Source organism: Urocampus carinirostris, chromosome 18, assembly GCF_059441175.1.
Source record: "Urocampus carinirostris isolate Australia breed hairy pipefish chromosome 18, RoL_Ucar_1.0, whole genome shotgun sequence".
Classification (NCBI taxonomy): domain Eukaryota; kingdom Metazoa; phylum Chordata; class Actinopteri; order Syngnathiformes; family Syngnathidae; genus Urocampus; species Urocampus carinirostris.
The window spans coordinates 19,538,708-19,560,950 of record NC_142366.1 but is presented as its reverse complement, the minus strand read 5'-3'; the positions used below and the strand labels follow the sequence as shown (position 1 = coordinate 19,560,950).

At 41.1% G+C, this 22,243-nt stretch overlaps 1 protein-coding gene across 4 annotated transcripts in view; it reads right to left on the bottom strand.

Moving 5' to 3' along the window:
* Nucleotides 1-22,243, bottom strand: part of ctnnd2a (catenin (cadherin-associated protein), delta 2a) — a 464,623-nt gene that overhangs the window by 394,460 nt on the left and 47,920 nt on the right. Inside the window, exon 1 of one of the 4 annotated variants that reach the window (XM_088322043.1) lies at nucleotides 801-857. The exons of the other annotated variants lie outside the window; for them this stretch is intronic. The gene's annotated coding sequence lies outside the window, so the exon portion shown is untranslated. Of the gene's footprint in view, nucleotides 1-800; nucleotides 858-22,243 lie in introns of those variants that run through there. 4 annotated transcript variants of the gene reach the window in all.

Genomic DNA, 22,243 nt, shown 5'->3' with positions numbered 1-22,243 from the left:
ACAGATAGGAATTTTCACTTTCCCTGACAAACTGAACTTCTGAGTGTCATGATTACTAACTCTGATCACCTGGAGCAATCATGCGGGTGCCTTATGATTGGCTGGCACTTCTCTCTTAAGCGCGCTGCACCCAGAGTTCAGTGTCAGAGCGTACATTTGGTAACGCTGTGTTTCTCCTGATATCCCGTTTATTTAAGAACTCTGCTTACCCGTTTCTGCCTGCCTCCGATCCCACCTGTTTCCGTCCCACGCTTCGATCTCCTCTCCAGCCCCGGTAAACACGACCTGCCTGACTTCCGCTCTTCAATTCCAGACTCGTTCCGAAGTGTTCTCCCCGGCGCCGCTGCTGACGTCTGACGGCCATCACGTCTCCCGCAAGCCCTGAACGCTTCCTTAAATAAAGAACTAAAACGAATGCTCTGGGGTTTCCTGGTCTGTTCTGGTTTCCTGATACTGAGGCTGGCATCACCTCTCAACGAGAAGGAACAAGGCAGGACCACAGCAGAGACAACACTGGAGCTTCTCGGAGGTTTTTGAAGGTATTCCCAATTTCTAAACGTGTAAAACCTAAGCAAATAGCATATGTTTTTTTCATTAAAATCAATCTAAATTACATCTGTATGTTCCAATTAGTCGGAAAACAGCGATGCAATCAAACCCTTACAGGGGGGGTGGACAAAACAAGAATCAGTAGTGACTAGGAGGACTGGCGAGGACAGAAATCCTCGGAGAGAAACTTGAGGAGATTGTCTTGGAGGGGAAAGTCTTGGGAAAAATGAGGAATATCTTGAGGAGAATACCTGGAGAAGGATGTCCTGGGATGAAAAGCTTGTCGTCTTGGAGAGGGAAGATCTTGAGATGTGTACGATGACCTACCAGTAACACCGAGTGGAAGACCGGGAATTTAAAGCAAAGGGTGGCTAATGATAATGATTGGGAGCACCTGGACAGTGAAGTGGAGATGGAGACTAGAAATTGAGCATTGCTGCCATCTCTTGGAAAAAGGAAGGAATTGCAGGTGCCGAACCATAGCATCTAATTTCTCCAAACAGAAATGAGCGGTATGCAATCACTGTTCAATACAATCGCTGTAGTTTCAGAGCTGCCTCACATGTTGCATTAACGGGATTGTCATGAACCAGGATGGAATCTCGGACCCAATTGCATTTGTTTCAAAGGAATCTTTATCAGAAAGAGTTGTCGGAACTGGCTTTGGACGCCGGCGTCTTTCGGTCATCAGCCGCTTCGGACGGAATGGCAGTTCCGTGACCGGTAGGTGGAAACGGTACAGCTTAGCAGGCAGGTCGATGGCCAGGGCGGGAGAGCAGGTTGAAAACGTGGAACAGAAACCGGTCAAAATCAGAAGGCAGGCAGGAACCAAACAAGAGTAGTCTTTGGTACTTGGTAATCTGGCGAAATACACAGGAATACGGTCTGACATCCTTCTCTGGACGCTGAGCGCTTAAGAGGAGAACGTCAGCCAATCAGAGAGCGCGCTCCTGCACGTCAAACTATTGCCCCTAGGTGACTTCACTTAGGCAATCATGACAGGGATTCGCCATTGCTGTGCTTCTTAAATGACGTCAGAGCTCTTAAGTAAACAAGCCAGCTGGGCCAAGGTGTGTTGACTATTGAACACATTTGCATAATTGTGGGGAGGAACACTACAGGCTCTGTGCCTAATTGATAAAAATGACTCCTTGGGAATACCTTTTAAACACCTGCACAAAAGAGAGGAGGTTTTACTGACATTGAGTAAAGGTGTTTTTGAAATTCTCCATGAATGTTCAGCTTTATCGCGGTGACACACTGAAGGTAATTACATCCTCTGCAAAAAAGGCAGCGAATTCTTCAATTTCAACACCCCGCAAAGCTGTTTACGTTCATTACAATGCAAATCATTGTAAAAAGTGATCATCCAAAATCGTGCGGTCCATGCAGTGACCACGACTGTGTCGGGGAAATTGCAAAACTGCGATAATGCCTCTCGGACACATTTCCCATCAAGCGTCACAATGCTGCGCTGTCCCGGAATGCTTCAATCAGGCGGTATTGTCAGCAGCTTCGCCTGAAAAGATACGACATGTTTTGTGGGAAACAATGCAATAGGGAGCCGGGTTTTACGCGGAGATGTGTGGACGTTTCATTTCATTCTTTCAGAAGTATGTTTTTTCTTGTTAACCAGGGCAAAAAAAATGTTTGGTGGGCAGGGGGATTGGGAGGTTTTTAATGGCTCTGGAAAACTGAATTTTTGTTGATGATTCTTCCCGGGGTAATGTAAAAACAAGAACAATTAGAGCACAAATGCCAAGGTCAAGGGCCAAATCCAGCCCCTGAGATGATCCTGTTTCATTATTGTATTATCAGTGTCTGAAACTCATGACAAAAAGTTAGCGGACACCAGGGCAGCCATAAAGTTGCCTGCCCCATTTTTATTGAAACACAATAAGACGACTAATCGCAAAAAAAACCATTGTGGCAAAGTATTAAGGATTGATAATCAGAATATATAACAGAACAACACTTTAAAACTAAGTTTATTACAAATCCACTTATAACATTCATTGCATCTATATGATATCGCTGTTTTCCATCTGCCATCAGTATGTACCTGTATTTACTCATCTTCATTCATGCAATGTTTGTGTTGCGTCATCTGCTGCAAGCCACGTAAACTCCTCTTTCCATGATGCTTTTAATGTATGTTTACGTTTTGTAGCGTCATACATTTTGTTAGCTTCTTTTAAATATTTCTTCTGGGGCTGAGGATTTGGCTTGATTCCGAACCACTTATCCATTTTTCTTGTGTTGTCTGTGCACCCACTTTGGAAAATGATATGCAAATGCACGACCTTATAATGCTCGGGAAAGTCCGGAAGCACGAAGTTATTAGATGCAGGCTTTCGATTGGCTGCCGAGTATGAAAATTGACAAGCAACCGAAATTCCGAAATTTCCAAACCGAACCAAGATTTCGAAATCTGAATAAAGCAAACGTTTGATTTGAAAAAACAAATATTTCGATTATTTTTTTTCTTTTTTTTTTTTCTTGAAAAAGTTGTCAGCCACCCGGACGGAGACGTTTTGTAAGTTGTACGCCCGACGTAAAAGATGCACGCCCTTGGCGTCCGGTCAGGCGTTATTTCAGACACTGGTATTATAAACCAAGAATTGTTGTGTTTACAGTATACTACTTCCCCTTAAAGAAAGTCTTGTTTTTAGTAATAGATAATTGCACTTTACTGTATTTTAATCCAATTATACTTGAGTGAATTAGTATAACATTGCAATTAGTACTTTTTTAAAGTAAATTTTGCCCATTTTTGCTTAAATATAAACTTAAGGTTACTGATAGTGCCTGAATAATACTGTCTACTATCATTAAACATTCATGAAATATGATTTTGTTTTTGCCTGTCGCAAATTGAAGATTTCTGACTTGGACATGAAAAAATATTTCTGATCATATTGGAACACATTTGTACTGCATTCGATCAATACAGCCCTCAGCATGTAGCTGGACAGTAATAAACTGAGGACCACGGCAAAATTGGGGCATCACCAGGCAAGCCAGCTAAACACACCGTGAGCAGCCAACAAGCGCCAACTGGGAGCAAACAAAACAGGGAAGCAGCCCCGACGCTAACGGGGAACTCACCGGTCAAAACTATACGAACAGCAACACACGTGGCAAAAACACAAACATAAAGCCACAATCGCCTACCGAAAAGGACCCAAAGGCAAACAAGGAACAGTGGAAAGTAAACTTCCAACACAGCTTTTGGAGGTCCAAACAATAAACCCCAACAAAAACAATCACAAGAACCCAGGATATGAAAAATTCCATTGTCTTGTATTGTCGGACAGACCCAAACTGTAAATAAAAGATGCTGCTGTGGCAGCCCACAGATAGGAATTTTCACTTTCCCTGACAAACTGAACTTCTGAGTGTCATGATTACTAACTCTGATCACCTGGAGCAATCATGCGGGTGCCTTATGATTGGCTGGCACTTCTCTCTTAAGCGCGCTGCACCCAGAGTTCAGTGTCAGAGCGTACATTTGGTAACGCTGTGTTTCTCCTGATATCCCGTTTATTTAAGAACTCTGCTTACCCGTTTCTGCCTGCCTCCGATCCCACCTGTTTCCGTCCCACGCTTCGATCTCCTCTCCAGCCCCGGTAAACACGACCTGCCTGACTTCCGCTCTTCAATTCCAGACTCGTTCCGAAGTGTTCTCCCCGGCGCCGCTGCTGACGTCTGACGGCCATCACGTCTCCCGCAAGCCCTGAACGCTTCCTTAAATAAAGAACTAAAACGAATGCTCTGGGGTTTCCTGGTCTGTTCTGGTTTCCTGATACTGAGGCTGGCATCACCTCTCAACGAGAAGGAACAAGGCAGGACCACAGCAGAGACAACACTGGAGCTTCTCGGAGGTTTTTGAAGGTATTCCCAATTTCTAAACGTGTAAAACCTAAGCAAATAGCATATGTTTTTTTCATTAAAATCAATCTAAATTACATCTGTATGTTCCAATTAGTCGGAAAACAGCGATGCAATCAAACCCTTACAGGGGGGGTGGACAAAACAAGAATCAGTAGTGACTAGGAGGACTGGCGAGGACAGAAATCCTCGGAGAGAAACTTGAGGAGATTGTCTTGGAGGGGAAAGTCTTGGGAAAAATGAGGAATATCTTGAGGAGAATACCTGGAGAAGGATGTCCTGGGATGAAAAGCTTGTCGTCTTGGAGAGGGAAGATCTTGAGATGTGTACGATGACCTACCAGTAACACCGAGTGGAAGACCGGGAATTTAAAGCAAAGGGTGGCTAATGATAATGATTGGGAGCACCTGGACAGTGAAGTGGAGATGGAGACTAGAAATTGAGCATTGCTGCCATCTCTTGGAAAAAGGAAGGAATTGCAGGTGCCGAACCATAGCATCTAATTTCTCCAAACAGAAATGAGCGGTATGCAATCACTGTTCAATACAATCGCTGTAGTTTCAGAGCTGCCTCACATGTTGCATTAACGGGATTGTCATGAACCAGGATGGAATCTCGGACCCAATTGCATTTGTTTCAAAGGAATCTTTATCAGAAAGAGTTGTCGGAACTGGCTTTGGACGCCGGCGTCTTTCGGTCATCAGCCGCTTCGGACGGAATGGCAGTTCCGTGACCGGTAGGTGGAAACGGTACAGCTTAGCAGGCAGGTCGATGGCCAGGGCGGGAGAGCAGGTTGAAAACGTGGAACAGAAACCGGTCAAAATCAGAAGGCAGGCAGGAACCAAACAAGAGTAGTCTTTGGTACTTGGTAATCTGGCGAAATACACAGGAATACGGTCTGACATCCTTCTCTGGACGCTGAGCGCTTAAGAGGAGAACGTCAGCCAATCAGAGAGCGCGCTCCTGCACGTCAAACTATTGCCCCTAGGTGACTTCACTTAGGCAATCATGACAGGGATTCGCCATTGCTGTGCTTCTTAAATGACGTCAGAGCTCTTAAGTAAACAAGCCAGCTGGGCCAAGGTGTGTTGACTATTGAACACATTTGCATAATTGTGGGGAGGAACACTACAGGCTCTGTGCCTAATTGATAAAAATGACTCCTTGGGAATACCTTTTAAACACCTGCACAAAAGAGAGGAGGTTTTACTGACATTGAGTAAAGGTGTTTTTGAAATTCTCCATGAATGTTCAGCTTTATCGCCGTAACACACTGAAGGTAATTACATCCTCTGCAAAAAAGGCAGCAAATTCTTCAATTTCAACACCCCGCAAAGCTGTTTACGTTCATTACAATGCAAATCATTGTAAAAAGTGATCATCCAAAATCGTGCGGTCCATGCACTGACCACGACTGTGTTGGGGAAATTGCAAAACTGCGATAATGCCTCTCGGACACATTTCCCATCAAGCGTCACAATGCTGCGCTGTCCCGGAATGCTTCAATCAGGCGGTATTGTCAGCAGCTTCGCCTGAAAAGATACGACATGTTTTGTGGGAAACAATGCAATAGGGAGCCGGGTTTACGCGGAGATGTGGGGACGTTTCATTTCATTCTTTCAGAAGTATGTTTTTTCTTGTTAACCAGGGCAAAAAAAAATTGGTGGGAGGATTGGGAGACTTTTAATGGCTCAGGAAAACTGAATTTTTGTTGATGATTGTTCTCGGGGTAATGTAAAAACAAGAACAATTAGAGCGCAAATGCCAAGGTCAAGGGCCAAATACAGCCCCTGAGATGATCCTGTTTCATTATTGTATTATCAGTGTCTGAAACTCATGACAAAAAGTTAGCGGACACCAGGGCAGCCATAAAGTTGCCTGCCCCATTTTTATTGAAACACAATAAGACGACTAATCGCAAAAAAAACCATTGTGGCAAAGTATTAAGGATTGATAATCAGAATATATAACAGAACAACACTTTAAAACTAAGTTTATTACAAATCCACTTATAACATTCATTGCATCTATAAGATATCGCTATTTTCCATCTGCCATCAGTATGTACCTGTATTGACTCATCTTCATTCATGCAATGTTTGCGTTGCGTCGTCTGCTGCAAGCCACGTGAACTCCTCTTTCCATGATGTTTTAATGTACGTTTACGTTTTGTAGCGTCATAAATTTTGTTAGCTTCTTTTGAATATTTCTTCTGGGGCTGAGGTTTTGGCTTGATTCCAAACCACTTATCCATTTTTCTCGTGTTGTCTGTGCATCTACTTTGGAAAATGATATGCAAATGCACGACCTTATAATGCTCGGGAAAGTCCGGAAGCACGAAGTTATTCGATGCAGGCTTCTGATTGGCTGCCGAGTATGAAAATTGACAAGCAACCGAAATTCCGAACTTTCCAAACCGAACCAAGATTTCGAAATCTGAATAAAGCAAACAATTGATTTGAAAAAAAAAATATTTAGTTTATTTTTTTATTTTTTCTTGAAAAAGTTGTCAGGAACCGGACGGAGGCGTTTTGTAAGTTGTACGCCCGACGTAAAAGATGCACGCCCTTAGCGTCCGGTCAGGCGTTATTTCAGACACTGGTATTATACACCAAGAGTTGTTGTGTTTACAATATGCTACTTCACCTAAAGAAAGTGTTTTTAGTAATAGATAGTTGCACTTTACTGTATTTGAATCAAATCATACTTGAGTGAATAGTATAACATTGCAATTAGTACCTTTTTAAAGTAAATTTTGCCCATTTTTGCTTAAATAGAAACTTAAGGTTACTGATGGTGCCTGCATAATACTGACTTCTATCATTAAATATTCATGAAATATGATTTTTTTATAAAAAATAAACATTTTGTTTTTGCCTGTTGCAAATTGAAGATTACTGACTCGGACATGAAAAATTATTGCTGATCATTTTGGAACACATTTGTACAGCTCTCAGCATGTAGCCATTTTATTTAGTTATCCCCCCAGTCCATTTGACTTTAGCTAGGTTCACACTGCAGAGCTTAATGCTTAATTCAGATTTTTTTTTTAGGTGATAAATTATGTTTGTTTTTTTTAGAGTGTTCACATTTCCAAATAAATGCGACTTATATGCAACTTCGTCTCCACTGTGAATGCCACAACTGATACGCATGCAATGCGCTCAAGTTTGCGGAAGCACTCATGGATGTTAACAACGGCGCGTATTACCCCCAAATATTGATTAAATCTAAACCCCGCTTTTCACCATTGAATGCTGTGCTTGAGGTGTGATTTAAATGTAAATATTGTTAACTACCACTAGAGGATACTATCGCTTTATCAATGAGCGCCGCTATTGTTTACAACAGTGATGTCGAGCTACATGTTAGGAATCCAATTGTATGCAATTGAAAGTTGGCTGTTTTGTAAGTTAGAAAACAAACAAGTGTTCATCTTCCATGAATGTGTGAAATCATGACACTCTGTTTTTGCCCGCCATGGTTGTAGCATTCTCTGCCTCCAGCCCCTAGCACCCTCACTGTTCACACAGAAGTCACATTCAAAAAGATTGGATATGTATCAGATTTGGGACCACATATGAAAGGGACGTGGGTCTGATGTGAAAAAAATCTGATTTTAACAGATCAGATACAGGTCGTGTCTGTGCAAAAAAAAAATCAAATTTCCCTGCAGTGTGAACCTAGCCTTGGACTCCCCTGAGCTAGAACTATAAAGCATTAACTCAAATAAAAGCAGCCCTTGACTCAACTCAAGAATGAGTGCATCTTTTTAGCTTAACCATGGAATAAAAACAGCTTTAAGCTTCGTGTCCAGAGTTACACCTTTAACAGCGTTAGTAAAGACATAAAACAAAAAAACAAATTTGAAATGTCAGTAATATAAAAAAGTCATGCAAAGGCCTACTTTTGAACCCTTTTTTAACTTACCCGAATTTATATTGTCAGGAACCAGAACATGATCAGGACCCAAACGCGTGATGTTCTCACACAAGCCTTTTATTTTACGGGAAATGGGGAGTCATGCACTTTAGTCAGCGGTCTGGCGTGGAAAGACAGGAAGCCAGAGACCGACGAGATCAATTCTAATTGAGTTGATATCGAGCAGATGAGGTCGATACGGGACAGGACGGGACAGACAGATAGGATAGATAATGAAACAGGATATCAAAAATAAACAGGAACAACAAGAAGGGGAACGAAAACTGGAGAAAATAATAAACAGGACAAAAATAGACGGGAACAAAACTGGAAACCGATATTAAACAGGACTAAAATAAACAGGAACAATACTGGACTGGAAATACCAACAGGAAAACAGGGCCGAGTCAGAACCCATGTCTTGCAGGGCAGAGGTTCGTTGAGGGACTGACAAAGTAAGAGAGAGCGCTTTGAGCTTAAAAAGACGGAAAGCCAATCTGTTATGAGCAGCAGCTGGTGCCACACAGGGGGGCCAATTGGGCGCCATGGCAAATGACAAATATGAATACTCTGGACATATTTTAATTAATTATTTTGTGATAGGTGTCTTCCCTTTAGCAACAACTTGGTGGGATAGGCATCAGTGTTTAATACCACATTTTTTCAGTTCATTAGTAAAACAATAAATTAACTTCAGGTCTGCCTCTCGCCCTCTGTTATGAGGCAAGACAACTGCGTGCCTCATTTTACATCTTCAGACGCTCAGCACTGTAATAGGTCACATACTTTTTGTGTTAATAATATGATAGTATAATGTGTAAATTCAGCGAATTTGAAAAAGAAAATCCCAAAATTGTAAAGTTAAATTAAAAATAACAAAAAACGAATTAATATAATGATTTTAATATATTTAGATTTTGTATTTCTAAGATGACAAGAGAGGCACAGCCTCACCTGCCCCCCCTGACTGCACATAACTAGTGTGACAAATGTGCTGTGGGGTCAGACCTTGATGCAAATTTGTTTAGCAGTCTCCAATCAGCAACGACATCATCTGCTTAATAAAGGCACAAAGCGCATGCCAATGTCATCTCTCAGAGCCCTGCGAGTCAATTTCCTTCCGCAATGTCAAGCTCAGCGTCTACTCCGGCCGACCAACCTGATTTAATGGGATGCCGCTACGATTGGATAGAGGGTCATAAACTTTGCATCCCACAATGACACACTTTGGGACAAATGGCAACTTATGACCTATCCTACCTTCACAGAATTTAGGAAAATATTTTTAAAAACTCTCCCAATGCACACTCAACTGTTTTGTGAATAAAAATGTGACATAGCAGTGCTGAAAGTAGAATAAATCTGGTCTGAACTGTCCCCCCCCCCCCCCCCCAATTCCTCTATTATAACTAGCCTGAGTCTATAGAGGTATGAGGGCTTTAAATAAAGAGTAGCGATGAAGCATTAAAGGTTCCTGCATTCATGGCAAGGGGTCTCAAAATCCCTTTACTCGGAGCTAGGGTCTGGTTGAAGTCGGGCCAAATAGGGTTTTCCAAAAGAAAAAACATTTCAGTGTTTTCAAATATATTTTTTAAACTAAAACAAATAAGATTTAAAAATCGACAAATAATATGAAAATAAATAAATCAGTAATAAAAAAGACAGTGTGTTTTATTTGAACAATAGATGTTGTATTGTATAGTGCAACTGAAAACAAGTGCGAGATTACAAACTTAGGAGACACAAAATAACCAAGCCTGCACGTTTTTTTCTTCTATTTATTTATTTATTTTTGCTATGGATTTGGTTTTTCGGGTACCCGTAGCAGTAAGATGATGGACAATATTGTCAGCTCCCTCGAGGTGAGCCTCTCGTTATGTAAAATAGTGCAAATTTCCAAAACATACACGTTTGTATCATAGTTCATGTACGTTTAATTATATTGTAAATACATTTTTTTATCCAACCGGGGGCACTTAAAAATACACACTGTCCCTTTAAATTTTTACAGGGCTTCTACAGCTTAAGGCAAGTAAAATTCAAGACCTTTTAAGACTTTTGAATTGAAATTTGAGACAGAGTCAACAACAAAAATCACAATTGAAACAAACCAAAATACATGAATTAGAGGGCTTTTGTTTTATTTATCTATTTTTTAATCACATTTTGTTCCAGTTGAAAACGTTCCATCTAGAAAACCTGGCACTCTCAAGATTCAGACAGGATAAAAAAAAGGACTTTTACAGTACTTGCTAGATACACAGTCAAAATGGGCAGATAACTACTAATTCCAAAGAACTCTACTCCTGCATACACAAAACATGATATCATGATGCATGAAAAATACATTTTTTACGAAAATGTTTTAGTTCAAACAAATATGAATCTCGTCAATGAGTTTTTAAGACGTTCAACATTTGGATTTAAGACATTCTAATGCCAATTAAGGCCTTATTTTTAGAAGAATGAATTCAATGCCTTTTAAGACTTTTCAAGGATCCGCGGGAACTCTGTTTTATATCAAGTCAGGGGCCTTAAACTATCACCCCGAGTTGGAGACCCCTGATTTAAATCACCCTTTGATGTCCTTGATTAGATTTTATTAAAGGGGAAAAAGTCATTGGACTCCGTGCTTTTGATGCATATTAAGCATACATTTAGATGAGGATTTTTTTTTACAAAGGCTTTGACATTTTATTCTATTTTCAAGCGCATTACCTGAGATTGGTGCAGACATCACCAGCTGCACAAAATAATCATTTCTAACAAATACATAACAACGCAAAACGTTTCCAGACCCAAGGCAGAATAAAAATTGAAGCAACAACCACTTTCATTTCCACGCCCTATTTTACCAGCTAATCAATCCCCGTTCCAAAGACTCTTTCTAAAATGATCCCTTGACGAACGAAGCATGCAAACGTCTCCCGTGATTGATGGCTGGAAATTACCTCCATGTAATGTCTCATATTAAACTGAATAACGCGCCATTTAGTTTGCGCGCCGCAGAGATGAGGTGGGTGCACAATTGCGTGAATGTGTAGGCAAGCACATAATATGCATGCTCCTCCAGCGGCTATTAATAGACTTTTTAAAGATCAAAATTACAGGAAAAACTGAAGCTAGGACAATGTACTGGTTGAAATATATGAAATTCATCATCAGGACATTGTTCATTTAGCGTACAAAGAAGCTGAAAATCCATTGGACTTTTGGAAGTCAAAACAGTGTATAAATACTTAAACATAATACATAATAATCACTAATACTATGGCTAGTTGTAGTAATAGAAAGCTACGTTTTCAAACTTACACCAAGCAACCTGTACAAGATGTCAGCTTCATTGTTAAAAGAAAAACATTTCATTTTCCGAACCACTAATCCTCACGAGGGTCTCGGGGGTACTGGAGCCCATCTTAGGTGACATAGGGCTCCCTGGTCTGATTGCCGGCGAATTACAGGGCACTCCTGGACATACAACCATTCACAAACGCATTCAAACCTAGGGACCATGTGGAGCCACCAAGCAACCTCCCGTGCATGTTTTTGGAACAGGAGAGGAAACTGGAGTCGTGGAGAAAATCCAGGGAGAATATGCTAACTCTGCACAAGGAGGCCGGTAGCCGGTATTTATCCCAGGATAATTGAACTGTGAGACCGACGTTCTAACCAGTCAACCACAGTTCTGCCCACAGTGACACATGTGAATTAAAACAAGCAATTTGAAATTTGATTTGAAATAGTCCTCCGAAACGCACTGTTGGATTTGATAGAGTACCATCTGAGTCAACTTCACCCACCCAGAGTATTTAGATTTCATCAATTCCGCATCCGACTCCAAAAAATGTTCTCATCTGTTAACCATTTTGAATGGAGCTGAGTAAGGGCACAGTGAGTCGTCAAGTCAAATTGTATAGCCCTTAATCACAAAATGCCTCAAAAGACAGTTTACACCATCCCCTGATCTTAAACCAGCATGCAGGCGAGGAAAAACTCAAAACCTCAGCATGAGGAAAACAAGAAACCTTGAGAAGGGGCCTCACAAGTGGTAATCCCCCTTCCAGGATAACTAGGCTTCAAAAGATAGTACTAATGATCTCCAAGACATTCTTAGTAGATCATGGGTCTGTTTTAAAATTATACCAGGTATTCTTTACCATGCTTCCAAGATTTAATAAAAGAGCATAGACTTGAGAAAAAAACAAAGTTTGAGACTTTTGACAAAGACAAAAATAGTTTGAGCATATCACTCTTAAATTAGCTAACTTGCACTGGCTCCCAGTCAACTTTTCAAGGTTCTCTTACTAACAGACAAATGTTTGCAGTAACTTACGCCCTCATATCGATCCGATTAAGTTCCACCTTATGTTCCTGCAAAGAGCCTCCGCTGAGGAAATGCCGGTCTAATTGTGACTTCAAGAGCCAAAAAGAAGTCTGCAGGCTCGAGAGAGTTCTCCATCCGGGCCCCGGGGCTGTGGAATGCTCTGCCTCTGCAGAGAAGATCTGCAACCTCAGTGGAAGTTTCTAAATCTAGACTTAAGACCCACTTGTGTTCAATAGCTTATGATTGATGTACACCTGATACTTTTCATTTCCTGTCTTTTTATGACTGCCTGGCTGGTGGTGATACGAGGTAGAAGGACAATTCGAGATGAGTCAGCGGACCAGCATCTGGACCTAAAGCATGTCAACGTCTACATCGAGCAGCTGGCAGAGATGAGAAGCTCCATTGTCATGCACTTTCTGGACAAATTTCAACATATTTCCTATTGTTATCTTTTATTGGTGTTCACTATATTTTGGTTACTGTTACACAATGCTAGATCTATTGCACCCGTGCTGAGGTTTTGAAATTTTTCTTGCCCACATGTTGTTTTAAGATCCGGGAATGGTGGAATTGTAACCTGTCCAGTCCTTTGAGACATTCTGTGAATGAGGGCTATACAAATAAATATGATTTGACTTGACTTAACAACAAACGAACAAATCAACCAGCTGAGTGATGAAATAACCAATGAATTAACCAACATATGAACCAAGAAACTAAATAATGAACCATCCAGCCAACCAACCATTTGGAAAAACAACGGACCAACCCATGAAGGAAATAGCCGACCACCCAAACAACGATGCAAACTACATACCAATGAACGAACCATTAAACGAACCAACTAATCATCCGACCAACCATTAAAGTTTAATGGTTTTTAATGATTAAATGAAAGATGTCTATAATTTAGCGGCTCTTAGTGGTAGAAAAAAACGTCATTTGGGTTCACTTAGTTTTTGCGAGAAACGGCTATGCCACGAATGAGAAATGTTACCTAAAAGAGACAGTGTTGGTTATTCGGCACATCCTCGTAAAAAAATGAAAACCAAAGAGATTTAAATAATTAAAAGAAAATACACATGTCATATAAATGTGCATTTATAAAAATTCGCATAAGAAAGAACGCTGTTTTTCTGCTACAAAACCTGAGCCTGACCTAGAGTGGGCTGACATATTTGTATACCATCTTGCTGCTACAGGTGCCCGGAAACCAAAACCCTTGCAAAAGGCTGGGCAAAAAAACCAAAAAGTCAATCGTGGTTTTTGGTCGTCTTGTAGTTTGCATTCATCTGTGTGCTTTTCAGCGCTCGTTTTTTGTTTGCACGACACGATACAGCTGCATATGGAGGTCAAATAATACAAACGGTCTCCAGGGGTCTCCAATGTGGTGTCCACGAGCACTAAGTAGCCCCCTCAAAACACCTGGATATCCCGCGAACAGGTTCTAAAAATAGCTTACCAGTGAATTTGAACTGACATGATGTTTTAGCGGTTGACTTCTTATAATTACAACCTGGTAAAAATAGTAACATAGTAATAAAAGTTATTTTATAAATGAATATCAAGATGGTAGCCCTTCAACGCCAATCAGGGAAAAAAAAGTAGATCTCGCCTTCCAAAAAGTTGGTGACCCTTGCTCTAAAATAACCAACCAATCAATAAACCAAATAATTAAAAACCTGACCAACCAACCAACCAGCCAGTGGACAAATAAAATAAATATTTATTATTTGAGTTTATTGTATAATATTTAACATTTAGTATAATTAAGGACTCTTAATATCAATAAAAAAGGGATCACCTTTCTTTCAAATGTTTGTACTGTAGTTGAAGCTAAGGGTGTCTAATTTAAATAAGGCAAAACAGTTCAAACAATCTTATTTTTTTATCGAATAGAAAATGGTACAGTAAGTCTAGCAACATTTTGATTCCGACAAAAGCATAAATTTAAGGGTTCCTTCTGCGCTAGCAAGATATCACGGACACAAAACACGACAGCTATGAACGCACAAATCTACCTGAGCAGATTTCGAAAATGCATGTCGGGTTTTACGTTCCCTCTGGAGTCGCGATAAGCCTGAGTAAAGCCCAGAAGAAACCGGTGGATGAAACTGGAGGTGGACGGGGCTCGCGTCTCCAGCGGCTTTCCTCTCATTGAGGAGGCGTCTCACACACGGCTGTGATCTCACGCCCGAGGCCAGCTGCTCTCCGACGGCCTCAAAGGCGCCAACTTTCACTCCTTCAATCGATACCTGCAGCGACTGTAGTCCTATGATATGCTCGACTTTATTACTCCGAAGCCAACCATTTATCACAAGTCCCGAATACTGATTTTCAACTGTTTTTCGGACTTGCAAAAATGCATGCATTGTCGATCATAGCCTGGAGTATTGAAGAAATGTCCAAACCAATCAATGCTGAGCGTGTTACTGATAGTAGTACAATTAGAGCTGCGGTTTGCATATGCGATTTTTAATCCTGCATATATTTGTGGATCTCACCTCCTGCCAGTGGCACAGGCCCGGAATACTTCCTGGGTGTGGCACCCAGGAGGCATCCTTATCAGATACCCAAGCCACCTCAACCTGTTTCTCTCAATGCAGAGGACCAAGGGCTCTACTTTGAGTCTAGTTCAGAAGAACGAGCTTCTCACCTTATTTGTTCTTTCGGTTATGACCCACACTTCATGATCATAGGTGGGGGTAGGAACGTCATTTGACTGGTAAATCGAGAGCTTTGCTTTTTGGGTTAGCTCTTTTTTCACCATGACAGATTGGTACACGATCCGCATGATGGCAGATGCTGCACCAATTAATTGATCTCCCGTTACATCCTAACCTCACTCGTGAACAAGACACCGAACACTTACAATCATCCCCAACCCAGAAGCAGAATCATCCAGCTGAAAACCATTGTCTCGGACTTAGAGGGGCAGATCTTCATCCCGGCCACTTCACGCCGACTACAAACCGCTCCAATGAGAGCTAAAGATCACGGTTTGAGGAAGCCAACAGCACCACATCATCTGCAAAAAACAGAGATGCAATGCCAAGGCTTCCAAACCAGACCACTTCCCCGCCAATGCTGCGCCTAAAAATCGTGTTTCTAAACGTTATAAACAGAATCAGTGACAAAAGCAGTCTTGGCAGAGTCTAACTTCCGCTGGACACAAATCAGACTTACTGCCGGCAATGTGGACCAAACTCTTGTACTGGACTACAGGGACCATACTCCCAAAGCACCTCCATGAGTAACACGTCCAACAAGTCCACAAAACACATGTAAACCAAAAAAAGGGAAACTCCTATGCACCTTCAAGGATCCTGCAGAGCAAGTAGAGCTGGTCCACTGTTCCGCGGCCCGGACGCAAACCACACAGCTCTTCTTTAATCTGAGATTAGACTTCCTGACGGATACTCCTCTCCCATACCAGGGAGCCTAAGATGTGTGATTCCCCCTGTAGTTGGAACACACCCTCCGGTCCACCTTCTTGAAAAGGTGGACAACCACCCCAGCAACCCAGTCCGGAGGTACTATTCCAGATGTCCATGTGATGTTGCAGAGGCATGTCAACCATGACACGCTCACAACATCCAGAGCCTTAATGAATTCCGGGCGGATCTCAGCAATCCCCTGGGCCCTTGCCACCGAGGAGCTTTTTGACCACCTCAGTGACTTCAACCCTAGAGCTATCAGGGCCCACGTCAAAGGGGACTCTTCTTCCTCAGAGGAAAACGCGTTGGAGGGATTGAGAAGGTCTTCGAAGTATTCTTCCCAACACTTCAAAACGCCCAGGGTCCAAGTCAGCAGTGCCCCATCTCCACGATACACAGTGTTGATGGCACACCAATGTCCCTCCATAAGTCACTGGATGGTGGACCATAATTTTCTCAAAGCCATTCAGAAGTCGTCTTCCATGGTCTTGCTAAACTATTTCCATGCCTGAGTTTTTGCCTCGGTGACGGCCAAAGCCGCATTCCGCTTGGTCAGCCTATACCTATCAGCAGCTTCTAGAGTCTCACGGGCCAGGAGAGCCCAATAAGACTCTTTCTTTAGCTTGATGGCATCCCTTATTGCCGGTGACTACCAACGATCTGAGGGGTCCCTTCACGGCAGACACCGACTACCTTAGTTCTACTTTGTAGGTAGATAAACATGCCAGCCTTCAATGATTGTTGCTGGCAGACCAAGGGTTGAATGAGTCAATATATGCGACGCAAGAATATTCAGCTAGAAGTGGTCACATGCTTTGCAATTTATAAATAGTAAAATAATGCAGTAACACACAAACAATATTTGAATTACAGAATAACAGTTTTAATAACTTTTTACATTACTCTTTCCCGAGAAAAGTAATTGTATTCCAGGAACATGTTCCTCCGTAACACGTTGGCTCCAACACCGAACGCGACACAAACATTCGCATAATATTCTGCAGTTTGTAGGAAATGTTGACCTAGATTGGAGCGTGTATTCACAGACATGCCAAAGAAAGCATCAGAATAAAAAGTCAGAAATGTATTCCCCCAAAGTTTCAAAGGACTAAAAATAATACCAAACTTTCTTAGCCCTGTCACACAGCCCCTTGTTAACATGCCTCCCCGAAGGATTCCCCCCATAATGTCACTTATTTTCACAATGGAAAGGAAGAAGGGAGTTGAGTCAACAGGAGAAAAGAAACAGTCAAGACAGTCCTGAAAAGATGTCACGTGATGCTGAATCTACATTTTGTGAGAAAACCTAGCTGAACATTTATAGAGCACTGGAACATTACTTTTAATTCACTATTTACTTGTGCATTTGGGGGAGTTTGATTAATTCAAGTTTGGAAAGAATACTTTATGTATTTGAAGTTTTAAAATATCAAAATATCAATTTGAAGTCGTAATTGCACAAAATGTATAATAAAATTGAGATTTCTTTTTTTGAAATGTCGCCCAACCCCGAACAAATTCAATGAAGTTACAAATACCTAACCATAAATAATTCATATTTTTTTTACAGATTAATTCACCCCGTCTCACACAAATGTATTTTAAAGACAGCTTTATTAAAAAAAAAAAAACTTTTCCAAAAGTTTAAACCACTACTTAATTTAAATAACAATAAATATAAACTGTCACGGTTGCCATGGCGCCCAATTGGCCCCGCCCGTGTGGCGCCAGCTCCTGTCACGGTTGCCATGGCCCCAAATTGGCCGCGCCCGTGTGGCTGCAGCTTGTTGAGGGATTGGCTCCCTGTCAGCATTTAAACTCTGTCCTGTCAGTCCCCTTCTGTCGGTCCGTCTGCGAATCTCCGTTTTTACACGTCAAGCCCTTTTTCGCCTTTCCTTTGTTTTTAACTCCTGTGTTTAACTCCCACGTCTGCTCTCCCGTTCCGAATTACGACTTGTTTTGATCTCGACCTCGTCTTTTCTCCCGCCCCAAATAACGATCGTTTTTTTTTTTTATCTCGACCACGTCTACTCTAATCTCCTGGCTTTCGACTTTTTTCCGTTCCCGACACCGCCATCGCTTGCCTCGGAAGTCCCACTTCTGCGTCTGAGCAACCTACCCCCCGCGACCAGCGATCTCCGGATCGTGTGTGCGCTCCTTTCCCCTTCTTCCCAATAAAACTGTGAGTAACGTTACGCGAGTGGGTCCTGTCTCCGTTCGGGTCCTGACAGAAACTTAATATGCATTGCTCTTTCCTAATAAACACACATTGTATATCATTAAATTCAACAATGTTCAGCGCCAGCTCTGATTGGTTAAAATTAGACATACACATTACTGTCATTAATTCCATGATTTATCACATTTTCAAATAGTCAATTTTTCAAATGGCAAAAAAATAATATAAGTAGAATATTTTCCTGTCTTGGGTGAGGTCATTTGTAAAGTATTTATTTATTTATTTGAGTTACATTAAATTGTTTTGTCATTTTGTCATAATAATTTCCCTTAATCACTTTCGAGCAGAATCTTCTGTAACCAAAGAGGTAACATGCGATCCAACTCAAGTTACTTTATTAATTATTTGACATTGAAAGTCATGCACATTCCCTGTAACTGTATTATAGTCATTTTCAGCAAAAGGTTTGCCTGATTTTGCGGATTACTTTGTATAATATAAATGTCACTTCGTAGAATACTGTATTCTATAAGTTATTCATGTATAACGCACATTTTTAACCAAATTTGTAACCCTAACCACTGGACTACCGGTGATATAGATGATGAGCAAAAAGGCATTACATTTTATCTCATTATCACACTATTTATATTTACAGTACCAGAGATGAATGTTAGAAATGGAGAAAACAGAGTCGCCCTGAAAAATATAAATAAAAGCAATCACAATGAGAAAAACGACTCTTTGGTGTATCTGATGATGAAGGACATTACATGACTACATGGTTAATGTTTTGTTGGTATTGTGTTCATAGTTGAAGTTGTCAATAAATGATTTTAATCATGGCCGCAGAGAAAAAGCGAAAAAAAAATGTTTTAATAAAAAATTATTTGCACATGGTCAATATTCATAAACATATTACTTTACTGCTGACTTAATGTCATTCATTTCTGTAGGATATATTTTCCTCAGAATTCTAACCAAGATAAAAAAAATGTTGTTTACATCTATTATTCAATTTAATACGTGCCGTATTTTCACACCCATTAAATGCACTGTTTTAAAGGGCGCACTTTCCTTGGTTCAAATTATTTTTTTTTGTCGGATCACACTGGCTTATTAGACCTTTAATACTTCAACAAGTGTGCGTATCATTCCAAAAAAAAAAGCAGCGAGGGGAAAACTGAGTATGATTGCGGTTTATTCAGCATTTATCGCAAAGTAAAACAATTGAATACAGACACTCCCCTACTTACGAACATTCGAGTTACGAAAAATGGTAGATATAGGATGTCGAAAATTTTTGGACATTGTTGTGAGTTAAATTTTGTAATGTGCACCTTTTTCGGAATGCAGGACAGGACTGAAGTTCTTCTTTTCGCCGCTACCAGTGTGTGGCGCTATGAGAGGTCACCCACCATTCACCCTGAAGAAGAAATCGGCTTCCTCTTTTTAGTTCGTGTGCAAACATTCTATACTGTATCTCCAGCGCGCTAAGAACTTTGACATCTTTATTGTTTAATATCTCGTGCATTCATTCAATATGGTTGGTGTAAAGTGTTAAAAAGCGGCGAGCTGTTTCTTTTGAAATGATAGTGGAATAAGAAAGCTTGATGCGGTTGAGAAAATGGTCCGATCGCTTTTTTTGGCCACTTTCTACCATGGAGGAGGATATAGCCTAACTCTTGAAGCTCATCTTCAAAAAGTAAGTTAACTTAACTTTATTTATCTTTTTAGAGCATATTATTTTATGAAATGTTCTTTTTTAGTACAAAACCATACAGGTTACTTATACAAGCCATAAACATACTTATATAAACCTTAAACATACAAAATATAGCACTGAAGCAACTTACAAAGAAATTCAACTTACAAACGATTAGTAGGGCAGCGTCTGTACAACAAAATTGTAAACCCCCCAAAAAAAAGACGAAACAGGATTTACACAAAGCCCTCACACTGTTCATCCTCCATCTTGGACATGAAAAGCTGCGCCAAAGTTTCGTTTTTGGAGTCCCTTTCCCTGCTGTGTGGCCCTCCGGGAATTATGGCTAGAAATCTATTGAAAACCACCATCGGTAGGGCAGCACAGTTCATGTCTTGGGAACCTCCTGCGTGGGTTCAAATCCAGCTACGGACTTCCTGTGCGGAGTTTGTATGTTCTCCCCGTGCTTGCGTGGGTTTCCTCCGGGCACTCCGGTTTCCTTCCAAATTCCAAAAACATGCATTTCAGGTGAATTGGCCGGTCCAAATTGTCCCTAGGTGTGAATGAGCAAGTGAGTTGTCTGTCCCCGTGTGCCCTGCGATTGGCTGGCAACCAGTTCAGGGTGTCCCCTGCCCACTGCCCGATGAGTGCTGGGATGGGCTCCAGCACCCCCGCGACCCTACTGAGGATAAGCGGTGTGGCTAATGAGATGAGATGAGACCACCATCGGTGTTCTGGATTGTGTCTTTATGTGAACGGAGAACGTGGAAACCCTTCTGCCACAATCCAGTGCTCGAGTTTCTCCTCCAATCTGAGCCACCTCCTTTCATTGGCGTATGTTAAGTTGTGTTTAACTATTGGCGCTCGTTTCTTAATTTCCTCCATTTTCATACAATCGATTCATTAACCTCGAGTTCCCTCTCAGCTGCCCGATTTTTGTGTTACTCAGCGTTCTCAATAGCCGCCATTTTAAACCGGGCTTCATAAGCGTGCTTCTTGGCCGTTTTCAGCGTACTGGGAATCAAAACCAATTTAGCACGTTGTGTAAACAGTAGACACGTTTGTTTATATGCAGGGTTGGGTAGGGTTACTTTAGCTTGATTACTTTCAATTACTTTTGGATTACTCCAATAACAAATATGCTAATAAAAGACAAAAGAAACTAAATATGAATAAAATGATGACTCACAACACGTGTTAAGCTTTCTCTCCTGGTTTTGATCTCTTTGATCTCCGGCAAAACTAACATAAAATGCGACAGAAACAAAATGAAAATAAATCCAAACAGCTTGCCAACATCATTTTTACCGTTCCATGTATTCCGTTACTCCCCAAGCCTGCACAAAAATTAGTCATTTTATTCATATTTAGTTTCTTTTGTCTTTTATTAGCATATTTGGTATTGGAGTAATCCAAAAGTAATTGAAAGTAATCCAGTTAAAGTAACCCTACCCAACCCTGTTTATATGCGATAGCGGCAACACCCATGATTCAAACATTTACTGGCGACGTTCACAATTCAATTTTCCGCGGGGAATACCACACCGCTGTTCTCTGTCACGTCCGCCGAAAAAGGCACAGCTCACATTTCGAATGAAATCTTGTGGGCGATAGTCTTTCTTGGTACATGAAAACTACTCGAGTAAAAACTTCAAAACCTGTCGCAAAACAATCCCAAACTCTTCGACTCATCTCTCCCTGTGTGCCGGTCCCTTACAGGGCTTCTTGTTCCTGTTGAAATTTCAAATTCCAATCCCGAACGTGATGTCACTCGCCGCCTTCCTTTAAATAAGTAGGCCAGTTACTCGGAGAAGGGAAGATCACAAGTGACAGGTCAGTCTCCGAAACAAGCTGCATTAAAGGAGAAACTGGAGTGAACGAGCCGAAGAGAAAAAGAATGACAGGGGAATGAAAGGGCCAAGAAGAGAAAGGACGATCCATGCTTCCTGCTGCTGCTTTCATCAGCCATGGAAACGGATCTCGCCCAGTGTGTCGAAAATAATTTAGACAAGTTATTTTTAAAGTCAGAAAAAATGAAAACAACAGCTAAGAAATTGAAAGCACACCACATACTTGCAAGCAGGGTTGGGTAGGGTTACTTTAATCTGATTACCGTATTTTCCGCACTATAAGGCGCACCTAAAAGCCTTTATTTTTTTCAAAAGCTGACCATGCGCCTTATAATACAGTGCGCCTTATTTATGGATCAATTTTAAAATTGCAAAGTTTTCCAA